The 26895-nt window shown below is 45.1% G+C and overlaps 1 protein-coding gene and 1 pseudogene across 1 annotated transcript in view; both read left to right on the top strand.

The window, feature by feature from the left end:
* PINX1 (PIN2 (TERF1) interacting telomerase inhibitor 1) overlaps positions 1-26895 on the top strand; it is a 94006-nt gene that overhangs the window by 24247 nt on the left and 42864 nt on the right. The gene's annotated exons all lie outside the window — the stretch shown is intronic.
* On the top strand, positions 17668-17795 carry LOC142011722 (small nucleolar RNA U3; annotated as a pseudogene).

The following is a 26895-nucleotide window of genomic DNA, read 5'->3' as shown; positions in this document are numbered from 1 at the left end:
ATTTCGATGTTGGGCTGAGCAACGTCGAAGTTGAACATCGACGTTGCCGGCCCTGGAGGACGTGTAGACGTTATTCATCGAAATAAACTATTTCGATGTCGCAACATCGAAATAAGCTATTTCGATGTTGGCTGCACGTGTAGACGTAGCCTTTGTCTCCTATGCCAGACTTCCCATGCAGGGGAGGAATGTGGCTTGGTTGACCCCTTTGTCAGGTTTATTTGAAGTCTTTGTTGTAGTTCCTGGGCACTTCCCTGATGTGGCAGAGAGAGAGCAATGCAGATGCTATAATTCTTTCCATCTTCTCCTGGACACTAGTTTATGTAAGTCCTATTCAGAGGGAATGCAGGAAAAAAACTGATGTCCCGCCAGAACCCTGGCATGGGCTTTCAGACTGGAGTAGTCTGTGCCACCATTCAGGCAGGCTACAAAAACTGACATCATGTTTGATAGGATTTTTAGAGAGGGCTGTGGGTTTGCTCCCCCTAACTCTGAAGGGGTGGAAAGGAGTTTAGCTAAGTGTCTGGCCGGCAGAGATCTTGTTAAAGTGGTTACAATAATGCTGCTGAGATTTCGTTATGTGTACAGATGGGATGAGGGCACCCAGAGCCTTTGATAGACGCCTTCTTTTTAAAATTATTTTAAATCTAAAATAAATGTTTCCTTCAAGATAAATCGTGTGGCCGAACAAAGCCTTTTTAATAAACTACAGAGGGACCTCTGGAACCGTCTCCCTTACCCTGAAAACAATGGCTGAGCTTCAGAGCTCACCTAAATTGGAAACGTCTGCAGTTTTCTCAGGGAGACAATGAGTGATCGAAAATATTGAATTGTAATTATGGTTCTCTCCTGAGACCTGCTGTGGGGACCTGCTTGCAGGGCAGTGCCTGCCAGGCTTCTCCCCACCCCCCTTTATAGTTTTCTCACTCGCTTAAGAGCTGGGGAGACAGAAAAACAAATTCCACTAGTTCCTATCTGGTTGAACTTCCTGGAACCCCCGCTGTTTTTTTTCTTCTCAGAATTTCCTTCCTCCATCCAGCTGTGTTTCCTGATGGAGCCTTATCACAGGAGAAAATGCCCCAAGTGAGACTGAGGATTTGGGAATGAGTTAGATGGTTCCAGCTCACTAGATGAACAACATGATTTTGGCACTAAGTAGTTTTTTGGGGGGGGGGCTGGGGAGAAGCTCTGGTTCTCTGGGATGGTTCTAATAAGACGGATTCCTGCATAGAAAACGTGTTTGAAACACTTCTCACTTCCACGTCTCAGGCCATCGGATCAGTAAACAGCTTCCTTAAATTGTAGTAATGTGGATGTCGTCATACGTGAGTTCCCTTAAATGGCCAAAGCCCCGTTGCCCATTACATTCCAGGTTTGGCGTGATCACTTTCCTGTTAATCATCTGAAATTTCAGCCTTCCCTCCCCATTGCTGTTCCACCTTTTATCAGGAAATTGGTTTTTGACGCTTTTTTCCAAGTTGTCTCAACTGATTTGCATTTCCCAGCAGTTATCAGAGATCTTGCTGGCTAGTGGTTAGACTAACCAGAACTTGAAAATGTTCCTAATCTTTGCTGTATCATTGGCTCATCATGAGACTAATAGTCTCAGAGGGGTAGCAGCTGTGTTAGTCTGTGGCTCCCCCCCTCACAAAAAAAAGAGCAGTCCTTTGGCACCTTAAAAACTAATTTATTTATCGGATAATGAGCTTTCATGAGTAATACCCACTTCATCAGATTTCTGTCTATCTCATAGAACTGGAAGAAACCTTCAGAGGTCATCAAGTCTGATCCCCTGCCCTCTCAGCAGGACCTGCCTCCAACCCTGACAGATACTTTTTTTAAAACCTATTTGCTGAAGGCTCTTAAATGGCCTCCTCCAGGACTGAGCTCACAACCCTGGGTTTAGCAGGCTAATGCTCAAACCACTGCGCTATCCCTCCCCACCTTGAGTTGTGCTCCAATCTGATGAAGTGGATTTTACCCATGTAATCTCATTATCTAATAAATAAAATTGTTAGTCTTTAAGGTGCTACAGGACTGCTTGTTTTCATTGTGAGGCTGTAGGGAAGCCACTTAATCTCTCCATATTCGGGTTTTCCCCTTTGTAAAATGAGAATGCTAATACTTACCTATCAGAATTAAGCCTCACAAGCCTTCATGTATTCTTAGAATAGTCACAACTTCTCTCTGCATCAGTTTCCCCATCTGTAAAATGGAACTAATGTGTATGTCATGGGGTGGAGTCAGGATTCATTGGCTATGTTTTTCAAAGCTTTGTGGACAGAATTAAGTATTGCGTCAGAGAGAAGTTGGTTATCAGATAAAAATCACTGATAGTGCTGTTAGAGCTTGGGAAGACCTCAGTTGGCATATGGTGTTCAGAGTACAGAAAGTGCAATGCAAAAAGGACATTGAAAAACTGGAAGGAGTCCAAAATGAGCTTAGTAAAATGGTTAAGGGGTTAGAGGGCAAGTCCTAGAAAGACGTGTAGAGGAATCGGTATGTTCATCTTAGAAAACAGGCAGATGGAGACAACCACCGTGTCTATAAATAACTTTGTTTAGGGGAGTAATAAAGGAAAAGGAAAGGGTTCTTCTATTCAGGGTGGTCAAAAGCAGGGAATAGGGCAAGGAGCAGGCATTTGAAGTTAGGAAAAGGAAACGCAAGCTAGCTCTTCTGCAAGTTTCCTAATGGCAATGTCAGTCAGTGGAATGATCTCCTAAGGGAAAGCCAAGCTCCTATGGTAAATAAAGTCAAGAAAAAAAATGAGTTGAACATGTTAGAAGTGCAGAATTATAAATCATCTTATTGGAAATAACTCTCAAAAATCTGATGGCTCCCACAGCATTGTCTTCCTCCTTCAGTCTTGAGTGGTCTCTCATGTGTATCGCATTCATGCGATACCAGATTTTAAATGGGGAAGAGCTGTGGCTCCAAGGTCATGACTTGGCTCCCAGAGGGAGTTTGTCAGAGAGACTTCATGGCTCTCAGTCCTGTGCTCAGTCTGTTTCTATCTCGTATATCTCAGTTAGCTCCTCCTCTTTGCAACTAAAGAATGATTAATGCATTCTGCATGGTCAAGGGGTAAATATTCTTAAACAATTCATTAAAGCAGTGAACCTATCAGTACGGGCAGTAAACGAGAATAAATAGTCCTGTAATAAAGTGTCAGATGTTGGAATGGATGGTTACTGAACTGCTTCTGTTATAAACCCTGACCAAACATTCCACTAACTTGGTCACCACTCAGCCTCTGCTCACTGCTTCTGTTTGTTGTAAGGGCTGCTCCTTCCAATTTGTATATTAGTAATGGTTTTTCACTTGTATCTTCAAAAATCAATAGTGTGGTAGGTGGTGGAGTGGGGGAGAGAAAGTGCTTGATCACTTACGGTAAACTTTGGTAAGTGATTTGAATGCACTCTCCAGTACCTTTGGGAAATTGCTTTGTGCTATTATGCTGACCAAGAGATCAACCCAGTCAATCTTCCAGAGTTTGATTTCGCACCTAGCAGAGAAAAGCAAAATGGAACTATCAGGGCTCAACAGCCGGATCCTGTACTCATTATCGCGAGGAGTGCGGGAGGTCAACACAAGTTTCTCCTGTTGACCTCCCTCTATCAGGGCGGCCAGATAAGTCGATCCTAGGTACGTCGATTCCACCTATGCAATTGTCGTAGCTGGAATTGCGTATGTAGGATGGACTTTCAGGTCTAGCATAGATCTGGCCTAATTTGGGAGAGCCAGACTTTGAAGATATTAGTTTGTAGGAATCTTTCCTGGGAACTGTGAATTTTTAGCTGCCTTAACTGTCATGGTTTACTCACTGTGGCTGTGTCTACACTGCGAAAATAACTTTGAAGTTGCTTACATCATAGAATCATAGGACTGGAAGGGACTTCGAGAGGCCATCAAGTCCAGCCCCCTGCCCTAATGGCAGAACCAAGTACTGTCTAAACCATCCCTGAGAGACGTTTATCTAAACTGTTCTTTAAATATCTCCAGCAATAGAGATTCCACAACCTCCCTTGGCAATTTATTCCACTGTTTGGCCACCCTGACAGTTGGGAACTTTTTCCTAATGTCCAACCTAAACCTCCCTTGCTGCAGTTTAAGCCCGTTGCCTCTTGTTCTATCCTCAGAGGCCAAACAGAACAAGATTTCTCCCTCCTCCTTATGACACCCTTTTGGATCCCTGAAAACCGCTATCATGTCCCCCCTCAATCTTCTCTTTTTCAAATTAAACCAGCCCAATTCTTTCAGCCTTGCTTTATAGGTCACATTCTCTAGACTTCAATCATTCTTGTCACTCTTTTCTGGACCATCTCTAATTTCTCCACATCTTTCTTGAACTGTGGTGCCCAGAACTGGACACAATACCCCAGCTGAGGCCTAACCAGTGCAGAGCAGAGCAGAGCAGAGCAGAGCAGAAGAATGACTTCTCGTGTCTTGTTCACAACACACCTGATGATCCATCCCAGAATCATGTTTGCTTTTTTCTCAACAGCATCACACTGTTGACTCATATTTAGCTTGTGGTCCATTGTAACCCCTAGATCCCTTTCTGCTGTAGTCATTCCGAGACACTCTCCCCATTCTGTATGTGTGAAACTGATTGTTCCTTCCCAAGTGGAGCACTTTGCATTTGTCCTTATTAAACGTCATCCTGTTTACCTCAGACCATTTCTCCAATTTATCCAGATCATTTTGAATTATGACCCTATCCTTCAAAGCAGTTGCAACCCCTCCCAGCTTGGTATCATCTGCAAACTAAATAAACATACTTTCTATGTCAATATCTAAATCGTTGATGAAGATGTTGAACAGAACTGGTCCTAAAACAGACCCCTGCAGAACCCCACTTGTTATAGTTTTCCAGCAAGATTGAGAGCCATTAAGAACTACTCTCTGGGTACGGTTATCCAGCCAGTTATGCACCCACCTTATAGTAGCCTCATCTAAATTGTATTTGTCTAGTTTTTTTATAAGAATATCATGCGAGACCTTATCAAATGCTTTACTTAAGTCTAGGTATACCACATCTACTAGTAGTGCCTCTCCCGTATCCACAAGGCTCGTTATCCTATCAAAGAAGGCTATCAGATTGGTTTGACATGATTTGTTCTTTACAAATCCATGCTGGCTGTTCCCTATCACCTTACCACCTTCCAAGTGCTTGCAGATGATTTCTTTAATTACCTGCTCCATTATCTTTCCTGGCACAGAACTTAAGCTGACTGGCCTGTAGTTTCCTGGTTAGTCTTATTCTCCTTTTTATAGATGGGCACTATATTTGCCCTTTTCCAGTCTTCTGGAATCTCTCCTGTCTCCCATGATTTTCCAAAGACGACAGCTAAAGGCTCAGATACCTCCTCTACCAGCTTCTTGAGTATTCTGGGATACATTTCATCAGGCCCTGGTGACTTGCAGACATCTAATTTTCCTAAGTGATTTTTAACTTCTTCTTTTTTTATTTCAACTTCTAACCCTGCCCCTTTCCCACTAGCATTTGCTGTATTGGGCATTCCTTCATCAGACGTCTCAGTGAAGACCGAAACAAAGAAGTCATTAAGCATCTCTGCCATTTCCAAGTTCCCTGTTACTTTCTCCCCCTTCACTGAGCACTGGCCCTACCTTGTCCCTGGTCTTCCTCTTGTTTCTACTGTATTTATAAAAGTAAGCAGCTTCGAAGTTGAGCATCTACACACATCCTCTGAAGTTAAACTTCAAAGTAGGGCACTACTCCATTTTTGGAAATGGAGTGAGGACTCCCAAGTTGGGCTCCCTACTTCGAAGTTAACTTAGAAGTAAGGGCAAATGCACGTAGACTCTCTGCTGGCTATTTCAATGTAGTGCCTAACGTCAAAGTTAACTTTAAAGTTAGTTCCTAGCGTAGTTGCACCCTATGGGTGGTTGGTATGGATACATCTACTATGTATTTTAGCGAGTTTGTATGTTTATCTTTCTGTCTGTCTTAGTCTGTTTGGTGAAGAACTCCTCCGAAATGGAAAGAGCTAAGAGATGACCAAATTTGGTATGCAGCTTCCTTTTATCATGCCTTAAGGCAAGGTCATGGTTTTGGTTGTGCCATGACAATGGGATGTGTGTGGAATGGGATTGTTTCTTATCAAACAAAGGGATGGCTATGATAGCAGGGACAGTTATATTCACAAATGACAACCCATCCCTGGGGAGCAGCGGCTCACCAGCCGCACAACCGCTGCCATCCTGGCCTTCCCTGGGGAGCAAATGTTGACCAGCCAGTGCTGTCTGTGCTGTGTTGATCATGCCTGAGGAGCAGCCACCGGCTGCGCTGTGTGGCCCCCGCTGTCATGGGGGTGATAGGGTGGGTGGCCTCTGTGGCCCCCACCACCCCGGCCCAGGCCCTGTGAGAAACCGCCAGCTGCCCCCACCCTTTCCCCAAGTCTTTCCACATCTCCCAACCCCCTGCCCTGGCCCCTCCTCATCCCCCAACCCTGACTCATTCACCCCCGCCCCTACCCTGAGGGACCCAAGCAAAGCTGAAGGTTACTTCTGAAAGAGAGAAGCTTCTGCCAACATATTGCATTAAATCTGTGGCCTCCCAGTTACAGCAACGCTGCAAACTGTGGTCTGTGAAACTTCGGAAACAAAAGCCCCTTTGTCAGCTGCTAGAGTCTTTGACTTACACTTGAGCGTTTCGACTCTTGAGCAGTTGTGCTTCCACCCAGTAGAGGGCAGTGGTATGCACAAATACTAGCTAACTCTTTACAATATAAACAGAGGGCCCAGTTTGTCACAGCTTTGCACCTTGCGTACTCATTACCCCAGTGCAAAACACTACTGGTAGCATTTTGCACCCACTTTGTGCTAGTGTATCTGACCGCAGAGCAGTGGTGAATCAGGGCCTTGGTGTTATGTTTGGTGCTTCTCAATACCGGGGCCGTTAGTCCCAGAGGAATCGTAAAAGTTCCTTTGTGTGACATGGTAACTTAGCTCTTCTCTCGTTTTATCACGAGAACTGCTCAATATTGATGCTTTGTTGCTTCTTCTGTAAGTACACTGTTAATCAACTGAGAGTAAATTATTGCCGTTCAGAAATGAGCAGATAGAGAGACATCTCCCAGTCTCAAAGAACCAGCACTTTTCCCTTTTCTCTTCGTCGGTGAAGAGTCTTGCCTCTCTCTGTTCATTCCTTGGGGGTTTAGTTAGGGACTGAAATGAAACTGGGGGAGCTCTTTTGATTTATCTTCTCGCCTTCCCTTTTGGTCACTTCGATAGGCTAAAAGAGCCGAGTTGGCTTTAATGTGTCGCTGTTATAGACGGAGCATTAGCAGGAATAAACCATCATGTCTCACCGTGAAAAATGTCCTCTGATTGGCTAATTAATCAGTCAAAGGGGAATGCCATGGCTCTTGGCTTGAGGGACTCTGCTACAGAGGTAAACAGGCCCGTTGATAAATGGCTCCCCCACAAATTCATATATCAGGAAAACTTAGTCATTTTTTAACTGCGCTTTGTGAAAACTGCACTGAATTTTTGGGGAGATAAGATTTTTTTTTTACTTGTTTGTTTGCTGCTGCTGCTGCTACTTTTTGAAGAGTGGTTTTTAGGTTCAGGTGCTGAAACATTTTGCACCTGCTGCTTTTATAGCCCGTGTTTGCTTTCCAAATTGCAAATACCCCCCACTGGCTCCCGTCAAAGCAGCATCAAGCACATGAATCCTTGCCATGCCTTGCTAGTTGAATCGGGTCAGAGAGGGTTGTGGCCTTTGCATTTTCTGTACGTTTGAAGAGCTTAACAACCCATGTCATCGCTGATTGAACAGTGCTTTACTCCAAACTTGCCAAGGAGAACTGCCAAAATTGGACCTTTTAACCTGTACAGTCCAAGTGCTGGCAATACTTTTTAAAGCCACTAACAGCCCTACTTACAACAGCTTCATTAATAAATAAATTCAGATGCTGAACTTTACCATTGAAGTGTTGGTTGGTAGCATTAGCTAGTCTTTTGTTAATCCACAGACGGCCTGGCTCTGAGCAAGCTCCTGGCTGCATGGGGGAGGATGGACAGGGCTGAGCTCCTGCTTTGCATGCTGATGAAAATTGGCTCACGTGCCATACTTGGCACCCATGCTGGGGCTTGCTGACTCCTGCTTTACTCCTTTAACAGGCCTACTGGCATCAGTGGAAGAATCCATGGCGTAAGTGCCCAGTGCCATTAAGACCTGATTGTACCGCCAGGACACTACCTAGGATCTTCCTCCACAGCCAGTCTCAGTGATTTCCCAGTGGGACTGCATCCCAAGTGTGTTAGTACCAGCTGTGCAAAAAGGTGGTAGAACTGGACCCGTAGCATTTACATTTGATTTGATAAAGAGTAAAATAGTACCTTCCAGCTCACTCCATGCAGGAGGAAGGGGTAAACCCATCTTGGTATGGTGCAGCCATCTCAAGAGCCGTGAAAACAAGCACACGAGAAAATGTTTAATTGTTGAACTGATCGCGCAGATCTTGGGATGTCCACTCCTAAATTGGCTGTTGTAGAGTTTTTAAACCCAGAGGTAGGTTTACACAGAACACTTATTTCAAAATAACAGCAGTTATTTGGAAATAACTTTGCTAGCGTCTATGAGACGCAACCGCTATTTTGAAATAAATTTGGAATAGCAGGTGCCTTATTTCAAAATAAGTAAAGCTCATTTCACAAGGAATAGTGCCTATTTTGAAATAGATGCTGTTAAGGCAGGGAGTGGCGCATATTTTGAAATAAGCCATAATGCATTTCAGAATAGGCACTGTGTGTTTAGAAGCTGCATTTCAAAATAGTAAAGTACCGTTTTGAAATGCAGTTTTGTGTAACAGCATTATTGCGAAATGAGCTATTTTAGAACAGCTAGTCCAGAATACCTTATTTAGGACTATGGCAGGTGTGTAGACATACCCTGAGAGAGTTGCAGACGTTGAGTAGGTATTTTTAATTGGCGAATGAGGAGCTTGCTTAATTAGCCTTGGCTTTGTCTTTGTAACCCATTTCTGACACTGCCCCATTACAGACATTGGAATTTGGTAACAAATAGGAGTTTTTCTAACGTCTTTTAAAAACCATTTGGCCGATTTCAGGCATGGGGGGGTCGGTCTGCTGGACTGGAAATAAAGTGATGAGTGAAGTTCCTTGAAATTTGAATCTACTCCTCTTAGAATTTGGACATTGATCCGTGATGTTTGCTGTTAGTTTATAGAATCTTGGGTCCCTTTTGACATACAGCCGCAGGACCAGGCTTCTGTGCGCCCCACTCGCCATCTGGCCCTGGGCTGATGGAACACGCTGCATGATATCCCCATGTGGCAGAGGGCAAAGCGTTGCTTTTCCAAGTGGGGCAGTGATGGGGTTACCAGGGAAGCACGAGTCACGGCTGCAGCGGGCTGAGCTGGAACAGCAGCAGGGAGAGCACGCTGTGTTCCCCGGGGAGCGCGCACCCCAGACCAACCCCACCTCACTCTAGCAACAGCCTGCTGCTCCTCCCCCTGCTTTCTCCATGACCGCAGGGGACTCCCTGTGCGCTGTCGTCGATGCCCTGATGGCCATATTTTAGACCCTCAGTGCTGCCGTGAGCTCTCCTGGGGATGGAGTGGAACAGATCCTGCTGCCACCTTGGGCATGAGCCACTTCTCCACTGGCTTGCTTTCCAGACAGGCAGGAATGTTGTATGATTCCCACAGAGAAGGGAATGAGTGACCCCTCTGGCCTACAGAAAGGTGACCCCTTTCCCAAAGAGCTTATTCCTTCACTTGCAAGGAACTTGCTTTAAAAGGATGTGATCTGTGGGCTGGGGGGAAAAAGGTTTCCCTCTAGTTGGTAACAAAACTACTTTAATGTGACATGCTGCAACCAGCCGCTTGGATCCACCCGACAAGGCTGCAGGAGCATTGGAAGCACATAGCATGGTTTCATCCCTGCTCACTCGGGTAGTTGAGTCGTGGTTTGGTTGCTCATGAGCTTTCACTATCTGGCTCAGCTAATGCATTAAGAAACTGACGGTTGGTGTAGGTGTGTTGAGCAAATCAGAAGTTTGAGTGAAATAAACTGTTCAGCTTGAGAAGTATTCTTTAAATTCCAAAAACCCAAGCTTTTCCACCAGTAGTCCAGTGTTTCTAGTTCTTCCCTGAGCTGGTCTTCATACTGCTTTAGAATTGCATTCTGTCTGCACTAGAATGGCGAAGTGCATTGGGCTATATTGTGGCTTTTAAGCTGTTGCCTTCATTGGGGTAGCTTTGAGAGGCAATGAGTTAACTCCACCAGAATTGTAGGGTGGGGTTCTTACTGGAATTAGGAGCTTTGCCACCTGTTATGTACTTTCCCCTCCCTTATTCTGGCTCAGCTCCCCAGCCCATTTCAAGAGTCAAACACTAGACTTGCTCAGACAGTGCCACGCTTTGCACTCAAGGAATGCAGAAAACTGATCTATGTGCGGAGGAGCAAGGAAAGCATGGTCCTTCTCTGCTGTGCTCTCGCTAATACACCCACTCGGTGCAAACAACCATTGGTCCCACAGTGTTTCCTTCAGCTGATTGTTTTGATGCATTTTAGAGAGTCAATAACATAGGCATTGGCTAGAAACACCTAACTAGGCAACTTGTAGTGAGTGCATGTGTCCCTCGACCTGCAATAAAAATACATTCAAGAGGCCAAAGAATTACACAAAAAATAATTGATGGGAAGATTTACTTTGCGGCACAGCAAGTAACATTTTTCTCCCTTCCCTTTGATGTCATCAGCAGAGAAGACTTTGGTTACTGGCATCTTGACAATGATAGCCTGTTACTTTCCATTGTGGAACACTCCCAGAATACCACAGTCACCGTAGCCAGAACTTCTTGGGAAGTGAATGGATTCAACAAAAAGGGATGAAACTTGGCCAAGTCTCAGAGGCTAATCACAGCAGATGGAGTAGTATGAAAAGATGCAAGGAAGTGAGAGGCTATCAGCTGAAGTATGGAAAAGAAAAATGAGTGTAGGAATATAGGATAAATCTGAAATTGCTTATGTTGGATTCTTCTCCTGAGGTTCTTTGACTGCTGTCAACCTCTTAGTAGCTAAGCACCTTCCTGCAGTGCATTAAGCAGTGTAACTAATGGGGCTTGTGTGATTTGCTTTGGCTCTTCTACTCTCTCCAGGAGTAACAGAGGGAAAGCCGTACGAGTCTATATACGATGAAAACAAAAAAGCAGTCCAGTAAACAGAACACCACTCACTGGTCATTACCTACAGCTTCCAACTCAAACCACTGCAACGCATTATTAAAGGCCTACAACCTATCCTTAATCAGGATGCCACACTCCAGAAGGCCCTAGGTGACAGGCCTGTTCTCTTCTACAGACAACCTCCCAACCTTATGAGGATTCTCACCAACAATCACAGTCTATACCACAGAAACACCAGTCCTGGAACTTTTCCTTGCAACAAAGCCCGTTGCCAGCTTTGTCCACATAGCTATTCTGGAGATACCATCACTGGACCTAACCAGGTTATTCACAGAATCACGGGCACATTCTTATGTTCCTCAGCTAACATCATATATGCCATCATGTGCCAACAATGCCCAGATGCTTCATATATTGGACAGACTTCAAACTTTCTTAGGCAAAGAATTAATGGGCACAAAACAGACATAAAAACACTCCTGATCCACAAACTGGTGAGCCAGCATTTTAATGGAGTGGGCCATTCTGTTAATGACCTGAAGGTTTGCATCTTACTGAAGAGGAATTTTCACAACAGATTGGAAAGAGAGGCTGCTGAACTCTCTTTTATATTCAAATTCGACACTTTAACATGTGGTTTGAACCGAGACTGGAATTTTTTAGGTCGTTATAGGGGCTTTTTTGCATACTTGGCTTAATCTAATTCTTGACTCCCCCCCCACCTTCTGCCCCTCTACTCTCTGATTTGCTCACCTTGATAATTTTTTTCTGATTTGTCAACCTTGCTTACTATTTTTGGTTCTCTGTGCCTTAAATATTGAGTCTGTTCTGGTATGGCTATGGTCTGAAGAAGTGGGTCTGTCCCACGAAAGCTCATCACCTAAGAAATTATTTTGTTGGTCTTTAAAGTGCTACTGGACTGCTTTTTTGTTTTCTCCAGGAGGTAAGTTATATAGGTGGTGGAGTGTTTTGGTCATTTTTTGAGGGTTTGGTAATATGTGGGCACAGTACACTTGTGTTAGAGAAGGCCGGGTACAATGTACTTTGCCTTAGGAGCTAAAAGTGGTGAGGTTTGTGGTAGCTATTTCCTGTGGGAGTTCATTCCGCGGTCTCGGACAGGCCTTGGACAAATCTCTGTCTCCTGCAGGGGGGGTTCCCTTAAAATAGAAAGTTCACTGGTGCCCAAGGAGACAGAGATCTTAGTTACAGACTTGTAGGGGATCTTCCAGCTCTTTTAGATGCTTTTAGAGGGCTGGGCCTATGTCTGTACGGCACTTAGAAGCATGTGGTTGGCCTCTGTCATCTAACTTGGGCTCATGGGGCTGAGGCTGTGAGGCTGTTTAACTGGGATGTAGACACTCACCCAGACTCTAGACCCTGCAAGGAGGGAAAGTCCCAGAGCCCAATATCCGGCCCAAGCTGGAAGTCTACACAGCAGTGGAACCGCCCTGCAGTCCGAGACTTGCACGAACAAATCAGGTGAGACAGGCCAGTTCGGGGTGTGTAGTTGCTGTGTACACATATCCATAGTGCCTTGAAAATGATAGAGGCCTCGGGCTTGACTCAGTAGATTCTTTGGGTGGCCACTGTAGGGAGCAGGGCACAGGTGTGACAGGCTCAGAACAGTCCATCTTGCTGCGAGGAAATATCGCAGCGTTCTGTACTAGATGGAGTTTCCAAACAGCTGACCTGATCTGTCACCTTGTTGTGAGCCACCCAAGTGGTGACAAAGTCCTGTATGACAGAGGCTAGGTTATAATCCAACAGCTATCTGGGAGTGGAATTCACACCGGGTTCTACATCACCCCATAATGAGCCTCATGATCATGGTAGAAGCAAGAATCTCTAAGCCAGTAGCTAGGACTCCTAGACTCAGTTCCTGGTTCACCAATGACTTGCTGTGTGAATTTGGTCAAGTCACTTTAATTTCTCTGTGGCTTGATTTCCTCAGCTGTACTGTGGAGATAATTGATTTACCTCATGTGGGTGTTATCAGCTTTTCCTAACTGCTTAACTGTTCTCAAAGTGCTTTAACATCTGCAGGTGAAAAGTGGTGCAAACCTCCATCCGTTCCCACTGCCTATTATATCAAACTTTAGCTGCTTTGTGTTTGCTTTTCAGGTCCCTCTGAGTCAGTCCCTTCCAGGTATCCTCCCTCTTCCATTGTCAAGCTCTCAGTGCTCCCCAGTCAACCCATGATATCCACATCCATCACCCACTTGATAAATTTTCAGAAGAGTATCCTTATCCTTTCTCTTATGCTGCCCATATGCTTGGAAGACACTTCCTGTAAACATCCACAAACTTACCTCATCTTCCATGTTCAGATGCCTCTTCAAAACCCTCCTTTGCCGGCATGACTACAGGATACACGTTGAACTTCTCAGCAGCATCCCTAATCTGCCATGATTTTAGGTACCCAGAAGACCACTTATCCTGGGTGTGGCCACGTTTCCTGGGGTCCTATAAAGTTTGTTTACAGCCACCCGCCCTGGTTCTCAATGTTCCTTGCTGATATTTACCCTTAGATGTCTTCTAAGAGCCCAGCAAGCAGTGGAATTGTTGGGAATATTGCTAGACAATATTAACCTCCCATGATCTGGCAAATTCTCCTGTCTGGCACTGGTCAGATGACAAAGGTGTCAGATGAGAGAGGTTCAACCTGTACTTAAGTCAGGCTACTGAGATGCTGAGCCCGGTGCAGACCATGCTGTCTCCATGTCTTCTCCCTTCTGCATCCACCTATTGTCTCAGGTCTTAGATCATAAGGTCCATGGGGCAAAGATTGTCATATTTTTTTGTTTGTACAGTAGTGAGCACAATGGCATTGTGGGCCAACCTTAAGTCTGCCCAGCTCTTTAATGTGACTGTATTGTACATGTTTATTTACTAAGAGTGGCTTCTGCTGGAGATCTGAAAAGCTGTCTATAGTGTGCTTTATGTATGTACTTATTTATCTTGTGAACTTTACAGCTGCAGTGCATGTAAACTCTATGCGTGGGTTTAGGATTTCCTAATTTAATTAGATTTTCTGAAATTCCTGAAGCATGACTGTCTCCAGCTTGCCTGAAATACTTGCAGAAGCAAAGCTGTTTACATAGTATTTGGACAGGGAAAGAATGTGCTACAAAGCACTGAATTACACATATATTTGAGGAGGCAGCAGGTGGAACAGGGTGTTAATCTTTGAGTCTCAGAAAGCTGAGGTCAGATAACAAGTGAAAAGGAATCTACCTAGTGGAGTGTTTGTATAATGGGTTGCTGCTGGTTGAGTGAAGTAGCAGTGTTTTGACAGTTAGTACTTAAAGCATCATTTGGGCTGCTGATTCCCTGACATCTCTTCATTACAGCAGACCTCCTCCAAACAGATCTTGCAGACTGGAACACCTTTTTTTTTTTTTTAATCTCATGCTCTCCCCTTTAATAAACCTAGGGTTTCTAAGTTACTAAGTGGTGAAAGAATGTAATATGTAGTAATTAGACTGGGTCTTGTCCAAAGATCAGAATATGGTCCACGGATTTGGCGAGGAGGAGAAGGGGGGTGGTTGGTTTATTTTTTTCTCCTGTGTTGAGGGCTACTCATGGACATCCCTTATGTGTTGGCCAACCTGTCAGTGGTCCCCAAAACAAGTGGTTCTTTTAGTATTAGGAAACACACAGGTTTGTCACACTTGGCAACTAGTCTTGCAAAAACATTCATACAGTGAAGGGCTTTATGCTGAGCCCTAGCCTGTTCTTGGCTTCTGGGAATGCTCCAGGATAGGTATCTTCCAGGCATGACCCTGCTTCCCTTTTTCAATAACTGGCCCTGGATTTAGGGAGCTCAGGATACATCACAACAATGGTTCCTCCCTGTCCCCAGAGGCAAGACACCTGTGTTAGGTACATTGCTTCCCAGAGCTCCATCTCAAGCAGTGTTCCATCTAGGGATATTTAAGGTTAACCAGTGGGGGCTGAAGTAGCCCCCTGCCTGCAGTGGGGAGGGGCTGTTCCGGCCCCACGGACCCCACTGCTGGAAGGGGTGCTCCAGCCCAGCCAGAACAGCCCTGCTCCACAGCAGGGGGGCCACGCCCTCCCATTTAATAGGTTTACAGATTAAACTTAACTTTTAACTGGTTAATTAAATGGGATTTTACGTCTGGTTCTTAATGGGCTATAAAGCTCAAAACATACTGCAACCACACTACCGAGCTTTTGCAGATGTTTCTCAAGCTATTGACCAGTAGTACAGCATTTATCTCTGATAAATAAAGGGTTTCCCTTCAATCTCCATGCACTCATTCTGCAATGAGAGCGAGTTGCCACTATAGATGCTATAGAATAACACGTGGTCCCTTTGTATCTTAGGCCTTTTCTTGTATCTTCATTAGAGCCAGACTGCCAGAGGGGGAGTGTGGCCCAGCACAAGAAGTGCTCAGCAAGGAGACTGAACAGGGGAGTGTCAGTAAGATTGTTTTTATCCTGTGGAACACTTAGTACTGGTGGCTGGGGCTATGTCTTCATTTAAAATGGGGCCACTGCCCAGCTGGAGAATTTGGTGGAGACATCAACAGGAGAGGTGGTTCCATTGCTGTAGATATTCCACCTCTCTGGTGGGATTTGGTAATACTGGTTGAACCTCTCTGGTATGGCACCTCAGGACCTGTTCAGTGCCAAATGAGGGAATTTGCCAGACTTCTGTAAAGTAGCTTCACTTTCTGACTATATCTGGTGAAAGATGACCCTTTCCCATCCAATTTTAATGCTGACCATTTCCACTATTGTATCTATTCAAATTGCCTGTGTCTAGGAGATCCAGATCGTAGGTTTGGTTAGGACTGTGGTTTTATAATGCCAGTAATTTATGAGCATTGCAGTCCAGTGTGTTTCTTGGAAGTGGTGCCCAGTTGTTGTTTAGGAGGGCATATTATTCAGTTTGGTTTAAAGACTTGGAAAAGTGTGACATGCTCTCTTGAAAATTGTACCAGCTCCTTTATCACTGCCAGTCATCTTCAGGAGCACTACATTCCCCAGTTTGACATGAAGGAGGAGGCTTGCCCTGAATAAATACAGTAGATAAATGGTCTTTCTGTTCCTCAGAAGAATTGGGCCACTTTTCAAAGCTGGTGCCAGCAGTACAGTAGCAGAGTAGCATGCTTAAAGTTAATTGCACTAACTTTTTTAGTTAAAAGTCTAACTAGCTTGTCAGCTTTGAATTTATATGTTCACAGTTCAGTAGGGAGTGATAATAGGGAGGCTTTGATGTAGCTTGCCTCTGTTTGCTTTGTGCCTTAAGCTCCAAAGATTAGTTAGTAAATGTTTGAATTAAGTTTTTGTTTTGTTTTTTGTTTTTTGGGTGGTTTTTTAAGACACTTTTAAAGTTCACTGGCCAAAAGTGCATGGAGTACTTATTTGCAGTATTCAAACAATCGGTGGTTACCTACGTATTCACAGCAGGCCCTGTGCTGCACACTGTGGTACTCAGAAGTCACAAGACAGTAGGGACAAAATATCGATCCCCGTGTTCCTGGAGCTCAAAGCCCTGCCGCATAAATTAAAGGAAACTCTCAAGTGTACTGCCTCTTATAGACAGGAGAGTGGTTCTGATTCCACCCGGCAGAGGGCAGTAGAGTGTGCCCATGCACACATTTCTACGGTCTGAAGCAGTGGGTCTGTCCCACGAAAGCTCACCTAATAAACTATTTTGCTAGTCTTTAAAGTGCTACTTGACTGCTTTTTGTTTTGACTTGTGCACATGTGCACTATCAGTAGAGTGTAGCATCCTGAAAATAGGACAGCTAAGTAAATATTCAGTCTTCTTCTCTCGTCTCGGTAGTCCGTCGTGTCCGACGATGACCTCTTTAGCTTGCACAGGCTCATCGGTTGCGGACTGGCGTGTGGCTGAGGAGTCCAAGCCCTGAAAGGCATGGGCGTTCGCAGTAAGGGCAAGGGGATTGTCCTAGCTCTGTCGGTGCGGCTGCTGCTCTTGCTTTTCTCCTCCCGTGAGCATCAATGAGGCGTACGTGTCACTGCTCTTCGAAGTTGTCATACGTGTGTCGTACGAAAGCACGCCAGCCCGTTCAGTCTTCTGCATGCTGCTCTGCTGCTTTGGCTTTAATCCAGTGTGAGCAGTGTTGGCCTTCACACAGTCTTTATGCCTCTTGCGAGGCCTACCTTGATTCCTTTTACCCTGGGAGAGTTCACTATAGAGGAGTTGCTTAGGGATTCTTGACTCCATTTGTATGACGTGCCCTGTCTAGCGAAGCTGGGCTTTCAGAATCACGGCTTCACTGCCTGTCGTACCTGCTCTGTGCAGGATTTCCAGGTTTGTGACTCTGTTGTGCCATCGAATGTGCAGTATTGACCTCAGACTGTGTGTGTGGAAGCGCTCCAGCAATTTCACATTTTCTGTACAAGGTCCAGGTTTCCCATCCATACAGGAGAGTGGTTGGGACTGCAGCCGTGTACACTTCAAGTTTAACGGGCTGTCAGATATTGTGCTGATTCAACTCTCATGCTTGCAGAGATCATTTCTGTAGTGTGTAAGAGAGAAATACAGTTGAAAGTTTGGTCTCGTTAACCACAGTGAGGAGCGAAGCCTGTTTTCTTCTGAATGTGAAAAAAGCAGGCAGTGCTAGCTGATAATTATTCTGTGCTTAGATAATTAGTAACTCATTGTTAGTGAAAATGACGTTTTTAGTCTTGCATAAAATATCTGGTTTTACAGGAACACTTCACACACGTGGTACCTTCAGTCACATTTTTGATGCATTCAGACCCAAAGGCTTTGTTTATTTTCATTTTTGTACTCGTATAACTGTTGCAGTTATGGGGCAGATTTTTTAAACACCAACATAACTGTACTGGCACAAACCTTTGTCCTTCCCACATATGTGGACAGAATTATATGGACATAAAAGTGCCTTGTACCAGTATAGTGTATTCCCTTCTCATATAGCTATAAACTTTAGGTTATGAACTCACCTTTATAATGATTTAGCAGCATCCATAGCAGAAGTTAAACCTCTCTAATCCAGCACCTGACCGCTGCCAAACCAGAAAATTTGCTGGTCAGTGTTGCCCTGCAGCATTACAAACACTGCACTGCTTACTGGGCTCTGAAAAGACGTTTAGGGGTAAATTACAGCCAAATAACAGCGAAGAACACTGAGAGCCAGGACTGGTGGCTGGAAACAAACTTTATGGGACCGTGGCAAACTTGGCCACACCTATGATATGTGTCCATCTGGCTGAGTAAAATCATGCCAGATTATGGAAGTTGCTGCATGAGAGTGTGCCAGACTAGAGAGGTTCAACCTGTAAGCAGTTGGACTGCATAAGTGAATCAGTATAGTTAAATGGTACAACGTGTGTGTAGACAAAATTCAACTAACGAAGCCTCACAACTGCTGTGAGAGGTGGTTTGTCATTTCATCGTGTCTGGAAATTTTTAAATAGAAATCCCAGTCCTTTTTTTCTGGCATATGTGATCCCAACTTTGTGTAAGTGGATCGTGCACTTAAACCACGTGGGCTTGAATGGAGTAGCTTATGTTGCCAGAGAATATCTGCTCCTCTGGACAGCGTTGAAGTGTGTACAGAACCAGTCTTTCGGAAGCTACTGTGATTTGATGGAGCATAAGATGCTTCATATAACACTTCTGGTTACCCTCTTAGTGAATTTGGTGCTGTTTCTATATTGAGACATGGGGTTTTTCATCTAAATTCTCCTGCCCTTCCAAATTTTTGCACTCATATTTCTTCTGTCTCTTTCCACCGAACCTGTTAGCCTCCTGTCTGTCTCCCTTCCCCCACCCCCACCCCCCTAGTCAAGCTCCAGTCCCCTCCTTATCCAAATCAGTCAGCTTCTTCCTCCAGACGGCTGCAGAGAAGACAGAAGAGGAGGTCTACCTGGCTCTCAAGTCCAGTGCCAGGCCACTGCAGCAGCTGCAACAACCCAGCCCCAAAATGCCCCCCACGAGCAGCACTGCGGCTCCTTTGCCGAGCTGCCGCTGCCACATGGCTGCTCCCCCGTCCTCCTACTCCCTCCCCCCATCTGCAGTGCAGACAGTTCCGTGCCGTGCTGCTCTGAAAGGGGACTTCATTTAATTGGTTTAATGGACGGATTCCTCCCATCAGCTGTTAACCAATTAAACTGAGTTTCATTTCAGCGTGGAAGGGCAGGGAGTCGGAGGAGTAGTGAATGGCGGGAGCTGCAAATGGCTCCTTAAAGAGTCACATGTGGCTCACAGCCACCTCGCTGGTGACCCTTAGAAAATCTAATGTCAACCCATGTTTGAGTCCCAACCCATAAGTTAGGAAATCCTGATCTAGACCAGTGAGTTATATGAAGGCATTAGAAATTACTGAATTCTTATTTATTCTGGTGTACGGGGCAGTGGACTGGGAATCAGAACCCAGGTCCCCTGTTTCCAGCTCTGACTATAGTCAGCATGCTTTGACTTTGTCTCCCTTTCTCAGCTCAGGAATAACAGAACTTGAGTGCCTGCTTCTCATGGGCATTGCCAGAGTGATATTTTAAGCACTATGTAAATGTTAAATTATATACATAGTGTATTTTCTGTTTGTACAGCTCCTAGCACATGGCTAGGGTCTGAGATGTTAGTCTTACAAATAATGATACAAACGTAATGCTTGAGGGTTAGTTGTTAAATTAGTATCTAATGTCGTCTATGCGATACCTCTCTGTTTGTATAAAACAGTAGTATAACTGTAGCGAATGAAAGCCAAACTGATCAGGTCAGTACCTAATTAAGTGTCCTGATGTTTCAAATGCTCTGAGCTAGTGTTCCCTGTAATTTTTTCCATCCACAGCTGGAATAAATTTTCTTATGTACTCTAGGGAATGCAGAGGTGTGCACCACCAGTAAAAACACATGCTGCCAGCTGTGGGCTGCCCAAACACTTGCCTTAGAGGGAACACGTTAATGGGAGTGCGGAGTGCTCAGTTCCTCTGAAAACTAAAACACTTTTATTTAGGCATTCTGGATTGGAAGTGTTGGTGTTAAAGAAATGTCCATTGCAGTCCCTGGATGATCGTGTGTGTGCAGTTCTTGCCGTATCAGAGAGGGGAAAATTTACTCTTGCAGGGAGATATTTTAGTCATTTTGCTTAACGTTTGGGAGAGTAATTAGTATTTAGCATGTAGCTTTGCAAAGGAAGTGCTCCATCACAGGAATTTTTCTATTCCTGTTTGACTCACTTTGATGCACTCACACTCTTGCCTTTTTTGGGTTAGTTTCCTAATCAAGTACAGCCAACACAGTGGGAGGCTCAGTCACCGGGAGAAATGATATAAATACCTAGGCAGAATTTCATCCTGTTTAGCCACTCTGTTAATCCCTGCCATCAAGGAAGCTTCTTGTATGTGTCATCTCATGAACGATACTGGTGAGAAGAACTGAGGATAAAAGCTTTCAGTAAAGACTTCATTTTGTCTAAAATTACAGAGCTGGGGCTAAATTTGCAGCAAGCCCACAGTCTGTCCTCCATATTTAGGTGTTTTACTCCTCACATGTAACCACTTCCCTGTGCAATTGTTTCATCCTGTATCACTAGTAAGTGCATATAGCTCATTCACTCGCAGACCTTTGCGAGCAGACACAATAGTACTGTGGGGACAATTATGCATGGAAAGGTCTAAACACAAGTCTCACATGTACAAATAGAGGAAATGTCCAAACATGTCTCACATGTACAGATACTTTGTATGCACAGTGCCATCCCTTCGAGCATCTCAAAGCGTTTCATGGAAATGAGGTCATTCTTCCACTCTACTCAGCACTGATTAGTCCTTGGTTGGAGTATTGCCTCCAGTTCTGGGCACCATGTTTCAGGAAAGATGTGGAGAAATTGCAGAAAGTCCACAGAAGAACAACAAGAATGATTAAAGGGCTAATGAGTGTGAGCTGTGGAGGAAGAATGAAAGAACTGGGCTTGTTTAGTTTAGAAAAGAGAAGACTAAGAGGGGACATGATAGTGGTTTTCAAGTATCGAAAAGAGGGTTACAAGGAGGTGGGAACAAAATTGTTCTTCTTGGCCTCTGATGATACGACAAGGAGCAATGGGCTTAAAATGCAGCAAGGGAGGATTAGGCTGGACATGAGGAAAAACTTCCTAACCATCAGGGTGGTTAAACACTGGAATAAATTGCCTAGGGAGACTGTAGAATCTCTATCACTGGAGATACTTAAGAGCCGGTTAGATAGACATCTAGTGGAGATGATAGACAGGGCTTGGTTCTGCCGTGAGGATAGGGAACTGGACTCAATGACCTCTTGAGGTCCTTTCCATTTCTAATGTTCTGTGATTCTGTGGTGAGGTTTGTCTATTGGTATATGACAACGATGAGTTCAGTGTCTTTGTATGGTGAGACGTCATCTAAACTACAGTGGCACTTCATTTTCAATGGCGGATAAAAACAAAATGCACAGAAGATATCGAAATCTTAGATCTGGATATTTGCTGGCCAATTGTACTGTGTGCTATAATGTACTGAATAAGGCATAACCCTGTAGTTCCCAAACTGTGGGTACCAACTAGCCAGCAGAGCAGTGAGAGGCAAAAAGCAGGATGAGAAATGTCCTCCAGTCAGAACTTGATAGCTCCTTTTGGCATCTCTGGGAGTCTGGAGCCAGTAGGGATGAGGTGCAGGGGCCAGGGGTACCACTTAGGAAGGTGGGGAAGGCAGGGAGGCTGTTCATGGTCCCATCCCGTGGCAGGGAGCAGAGATGCACAAAGCTGGCCATGGAAAGGCAAGGGGGGGCAGGGGAGTGGGGCTGAACGTGGGACTTGGAGGAGTTGGGATTGGGTGGCAGTAGGGACAAAAAGTCCATGCCTGTGCTCAAGGCATATCTGAATTATCGCCACTGCTCCTGAGGGTTGCATTAACAGAAGTGCACCCAGAGATGGTCGCAGCATGGAAACGTTCAGGAACCACTGGCCCAGTGGAGTCAGAAGTCCGTCTTTTCACGAGTCAGTCCTCACTTTCCAAAGTTCGTTCCTACCATGAATTCCTTTCCTTAGAGTTCAAGGAAATCTTTACGGAGATTTCTCCTTAAAAATACTTCTCTTTTGGGAGAGACTTTTAATGTGATTAGAAAAGCTGAAATATCAAAGGCAGGACTGGGCTGCATTTGGAGCACCATACTCCCCAGAGGAAAAGTGGCTAACCAGTGTGTTTGTTCTGGCTGAGTTGTATTTGAGCCACCACTGAAGTACTTCACTATAACTCCTCCTTACTCTCTTCCTTCTGTCTAATACAAATTTTCCAGCAGTGTCTGAGGCCAGGTCTATGCTAGAACTGAAAGTCTGTCCTAGACGTGCAGTTCCAGCTACAATAATTGCATAGATGGAATCAACGTAACTAGGATGACTTATCTGGCCAACCTCCTTTACTCCTCATTGTCATGAGGAGTGCCAGGGTCGAAGGTCGAGCCCTGATAGTTTGATTTTGTGTATCCCTAGGTGCGCAAAATCAAACCCCAGAAGATCAACCCTAACCGGGTCGATCTCCTGGTAAGTATAGCCATAGCCTAATTTTGACCTTGAACATATGTTAGTTAAGGTTGAAACAAATACAGTAAGGTCTCAGAGTACGCAACCCCGCTCTTACATGTCTGATTTTGATTCCTATAGTAAACCCTGTACCATGGTTTCCAGTTGTGCTTAACTCTCTCCCCTGGCCCTGGTCCAATCCCCCAGCTCCACATGGCCCCAGCTCAGCCCCACCAGCTCCGCTCACCACCCGCATATAGGTCCTGTTCACCCCCCACCCCTGCCTCTGGCTGTAGCTCCCCACCCCTCAGGCAGGCTGTGGCTTAACCTCCCTGGCCCCAGTTCAAACCCCTTGCCAGCTCACCCTGCATGGCTACATCTGCCTCTGGCTTACCACCCCTCATGCCCGGCTCCAGCACACCCCCAGCCCCAGCTCACACTGCCCGCGTGTAGCTCTGGTTCAACCTCCCGCCCCCCGGCGTGGCTCTGGTGCAACCCCCCTGCCAGTTCACCACCCACGCATGGCTCTGGTTCTGACTCAACCCCCTGCCCGCTCACGACCGAGCTCGCCACCCGCACACAGCTCCAGCTTAACTCCGCCCCTCACCCCCTGCAGCCCTAACTCACCCCAGGCTTAGCCCCTCCCACCTACCTCCCACGGCCCCAAAACACTGCCAGGCTTAACCCTCCCCAACTGTGCCCCCCCAGCCCAGGACTTACCTTTCTGCTGCTTCCCTGACTGCAGAACTTGTGTTCTGCTGGGGAAAAAGCTGCACCCCCACTTACTCGAAATCCAGGTTTACGTGGGGGCATGTGGAACGGAACCCTCACATACTCTGAGACCTTCCTGTAGGTCATGATGTTATTTCCTTGAAATAACCAGAGAACATCAATTCTTGGTGCACAAAGGCTTCTGGAATACTGTAGTCATCTTGGCGTCCTTTAAGAATACAGGTTTACTTGAGACCTTTCAGCTCTGCTGGAGACTCCTTTCTCCTCTGCACTCGGGTCAGCTTTTTCTTTTCTGATCTGTGAACCATGTTGGTCTTGGGGCTATTGATGCAATACATCTGGTCATATCATCCCACACCTCTGCTGGTGATGCTTCCTGTGTTTGCTAGGTCCTCTCACCGTTGCTTGAAAACCCTCCTACTTGTCCTCCCTCGAACTGTTTACCTCAGCTTCAGTTCGCACTGGCCCTGGCCCTCTTACCTCCTTTTCTTTGCCCTTCACTCTCTTGCTGAGCTTATCACTTCTCGACAAACCCTGCTTACCCCAAAAGTAAATAACAATTAAATAAATTGTGGCATTAATATGATGTTTGCTGCAGTTTGCTCGGCTTGGGTGTTATATCCCTGTTCTTTTGGGTGTTGTATCCCTGTGTCTGTATTCTCTTGTCTAGTGAACTCTGCAGGACAAGGAATGTCTGCTACCATGTTTGTCCAGCATATAGCATAGGGCAGGCAAGACATAGACTGGATCTGACCTGCTAAGCCTTTGAATCCGGCTTACAGCCCACCTCTGAGGCAGGGGGCAGGACCGCTCAAAACAGCTGCCTGCTCCCTGTGGCTCTCTGTGCTATAAAGAGGGGAGAGCTTTGCCTGGTGCCCCTACCTCCAGCAAAATCTCTGAGCTCCCGTTGGCTGGAAAGTTGCCCATGGCAGCTGAGAGATTTTGCGGGGGTAGGGGCAGAGCAGGAAGACTCCACCCTCTCCATCCACACCCACCCCCACCCCCCAAGCACAGAGAGCCACGTGAAACAGCCAGTGGGCTGGGGCTGCTGGCAGACATGGAAGCCTGCCTGAGAGTGCTGCTGGCCAGGAGGAGCTTAGGTAAGCACCCCTTGGCCAGAGCCTGCCTCTGGCATCACACCCCAACTCCCTCCCAGACTCTGTACTCCCTCCTGCATGCCTGCCCCAGGTCAAAATCCTCTCTTGCACCCATTTATCCTCCTGGACCATGCACCTCGATACCCTGCCCCAGGTCACAACCCCCTTCTTCATCCAAACTCCCTCTCAAACCCCAAACCCTTTCCTGCACCCCAGTTCCCTACCTAGAGCTTCCTTTTGCACCCAACCACTGCCCCAGACCCCACACTACCTCCATAGAAAAGTGCAGGTGTTGACCACGTGCCAAAATCTTGGAGTGGCCCCATGTCAAAAAATATTGTCCACCCCTTACCTAGCTCAATGGTATCTCATGCTTGGTTGATTCCTCGACACTAGTGTGAGAAACATGATGAATGCTAACATGATTTAGTAAATCCCTGAAATGCACTTCTACGGATGAAGCAAAGACCACTCGCAGTGCTACTGACCAAGTTAAACATCTCTTTCTTTCTCTAGTAGAAATTGGCAGTCGCCAATCCTATCTGAAGGCAGAAAATGCTATATCCAGTCTTAAAGGACAATCTCTTCTGGTATGGCTTCTGTAAGAGAAGAAGTCTTGGTGTTTTAGAGTCCAAGACACTCACTGTGTCTTCTGTGAGTCATAAGATATATTCTTGATGTGTTGCTTAATTCCTTGCTGTCGAAGAGGTTTACAGTCAACAACGTTTTAAATAGAGGGTTTTGCATATTGGTGTCCAAATAAATCCATATCCTTCTATAAGGCAATTTTTTTTTCAAAGTATACTTTATGGCAGTGGTTCTCAGACCCTGGACACTTGCAGTCCAATCAGCACAAAGCTATGGCCCATGAGACATGATCACAGCCCATATAGGGGTGGGTGGGTATGTAGTGTGGATGTGGCCCACATAACACACAACTGTGTGTCAAGGTCTTCATTGCTTTCCAGAGCTTACAGTCTCTGGTTTTGTATTAATGGGAAGTATATTTTACCTCCCCTGTGTTGAAGAGAGTGTACATTGTTTCCTGAAAGACTGGCCTTGATAATCCTAGTTAAAGCTTCTTTCAGCTATTTGGACTATTTGCATGTTGGCATATCTCCTTATACGGACATTTATCTGGTTGTAGAACAAATAAGATTCTAGCACTGAATGTTGTTCTGTATTCATTGTAAAATTCTTCCCTAGATGGATATTTTCCAAGCTTTCACTGTAATTAAGAACCCAAATTGCCACTCAGGCATGTTAATTTCCAGAGGACCTACAGTCCTTAACTGAAATAGACAAACTCTCTTAGGAAGTTCATTGAGTTTTGTTTCTTCAGATACCACCAGAGAAAATAGAGCTTTGCCAAACAGACCCCTTCTGAAATGGTGACTGTCTTTCATTTTTCATTTTTCCTCGTTGTTGTTCTTTGACAAGACTATCTATCTGTTGTCAAATGAGAGCTGGCTTAATCAAAACAGCAGCAGTAACAATATCCAGTCTGATCAGTTTTTTGCCTCCTGAGATTTTAATGAGTTTATTTTGCTGCTCTCAAGAGACAAATGCTTTTACAACCAATCCTGCCTTTGATATTGCAGCTATGTGGAGGTACTAATTTTGGCATGGCTGTATTTTGGAGGACTTCCTGAGCTAGTCAAATCTTCCTTTCTTTCCTGTTCTGTCTGATATCTAGAGATAAACACACAGGGACATATGGAGTCTTTTGTGCAATGTGTTATGTGAAATTCCAACCCCTGTTCTATAAAATTAATAACTTAAAAAAAATCCAGTTTCAATTAATTGAGATTTTGTTTTGGAGGAACAGTGAAGACTTCATCTTCTGTGTTCTGATACTGGTGTTCTTCACTGTCATATCTGAGCATCATACAGGAAGCTGGCTTAAATCTTAGTAATTGACAAGATCGTGAGATGGTGAAGGATGTTTATCTTGCCACAGGAATCTTATCTCTAGACCATGTGCTGCTTTGAAAGCGTGATTTCTTAGACATGTGTTTGTGCCTCTGAAGAATCTGGGTGCTCTCTTCCTGAAGTGAATGGTCGTGGGTTTGTTTTTTTTTTTAAGAGCATGGAACTCTGAAGAAAAGCTACCAGTAGGACTGATTTGTTGTGACACTTCTTTACTTGTTCAGTACTTGGATTCTCTAAACAGCTTTTTTAAATTTTCAAACTCTTGTAAGGGTTTGGATTTGTTGCTTTAAATTAGGCAGCACTGAAAATTTACCTGTCGGGTATGGCAAAGTGATTTAATAGTAAATTAGCAAGTCTGTAAGTTTCTGAAATTTTAACTTGCTCTGTGAAAATCTGTGCATTAAGCTCCATATCCCATGATGCTAAGGAAATGTTATTTTAATTTTCTGGATGAGGAAG

This window comes from Carettochelys insculpta, chromosome 3 (assembly GCF_033958435.1).
Source record: "Carettochelys insculpta isolate YL-2023 chromosome 3, ASM3395843v1, whole genome shotgun sequence".
Classification (NCBI taxonomy): domain Eukaryota; kingdom Metazoa; phylum Chordata; order Testudines; family Carettochelyidae; genus Carettochelys; species Carettochelys insculpta.
This window is presented reverse-complemented; position numbering and strand designations above follow the sequence as displayed.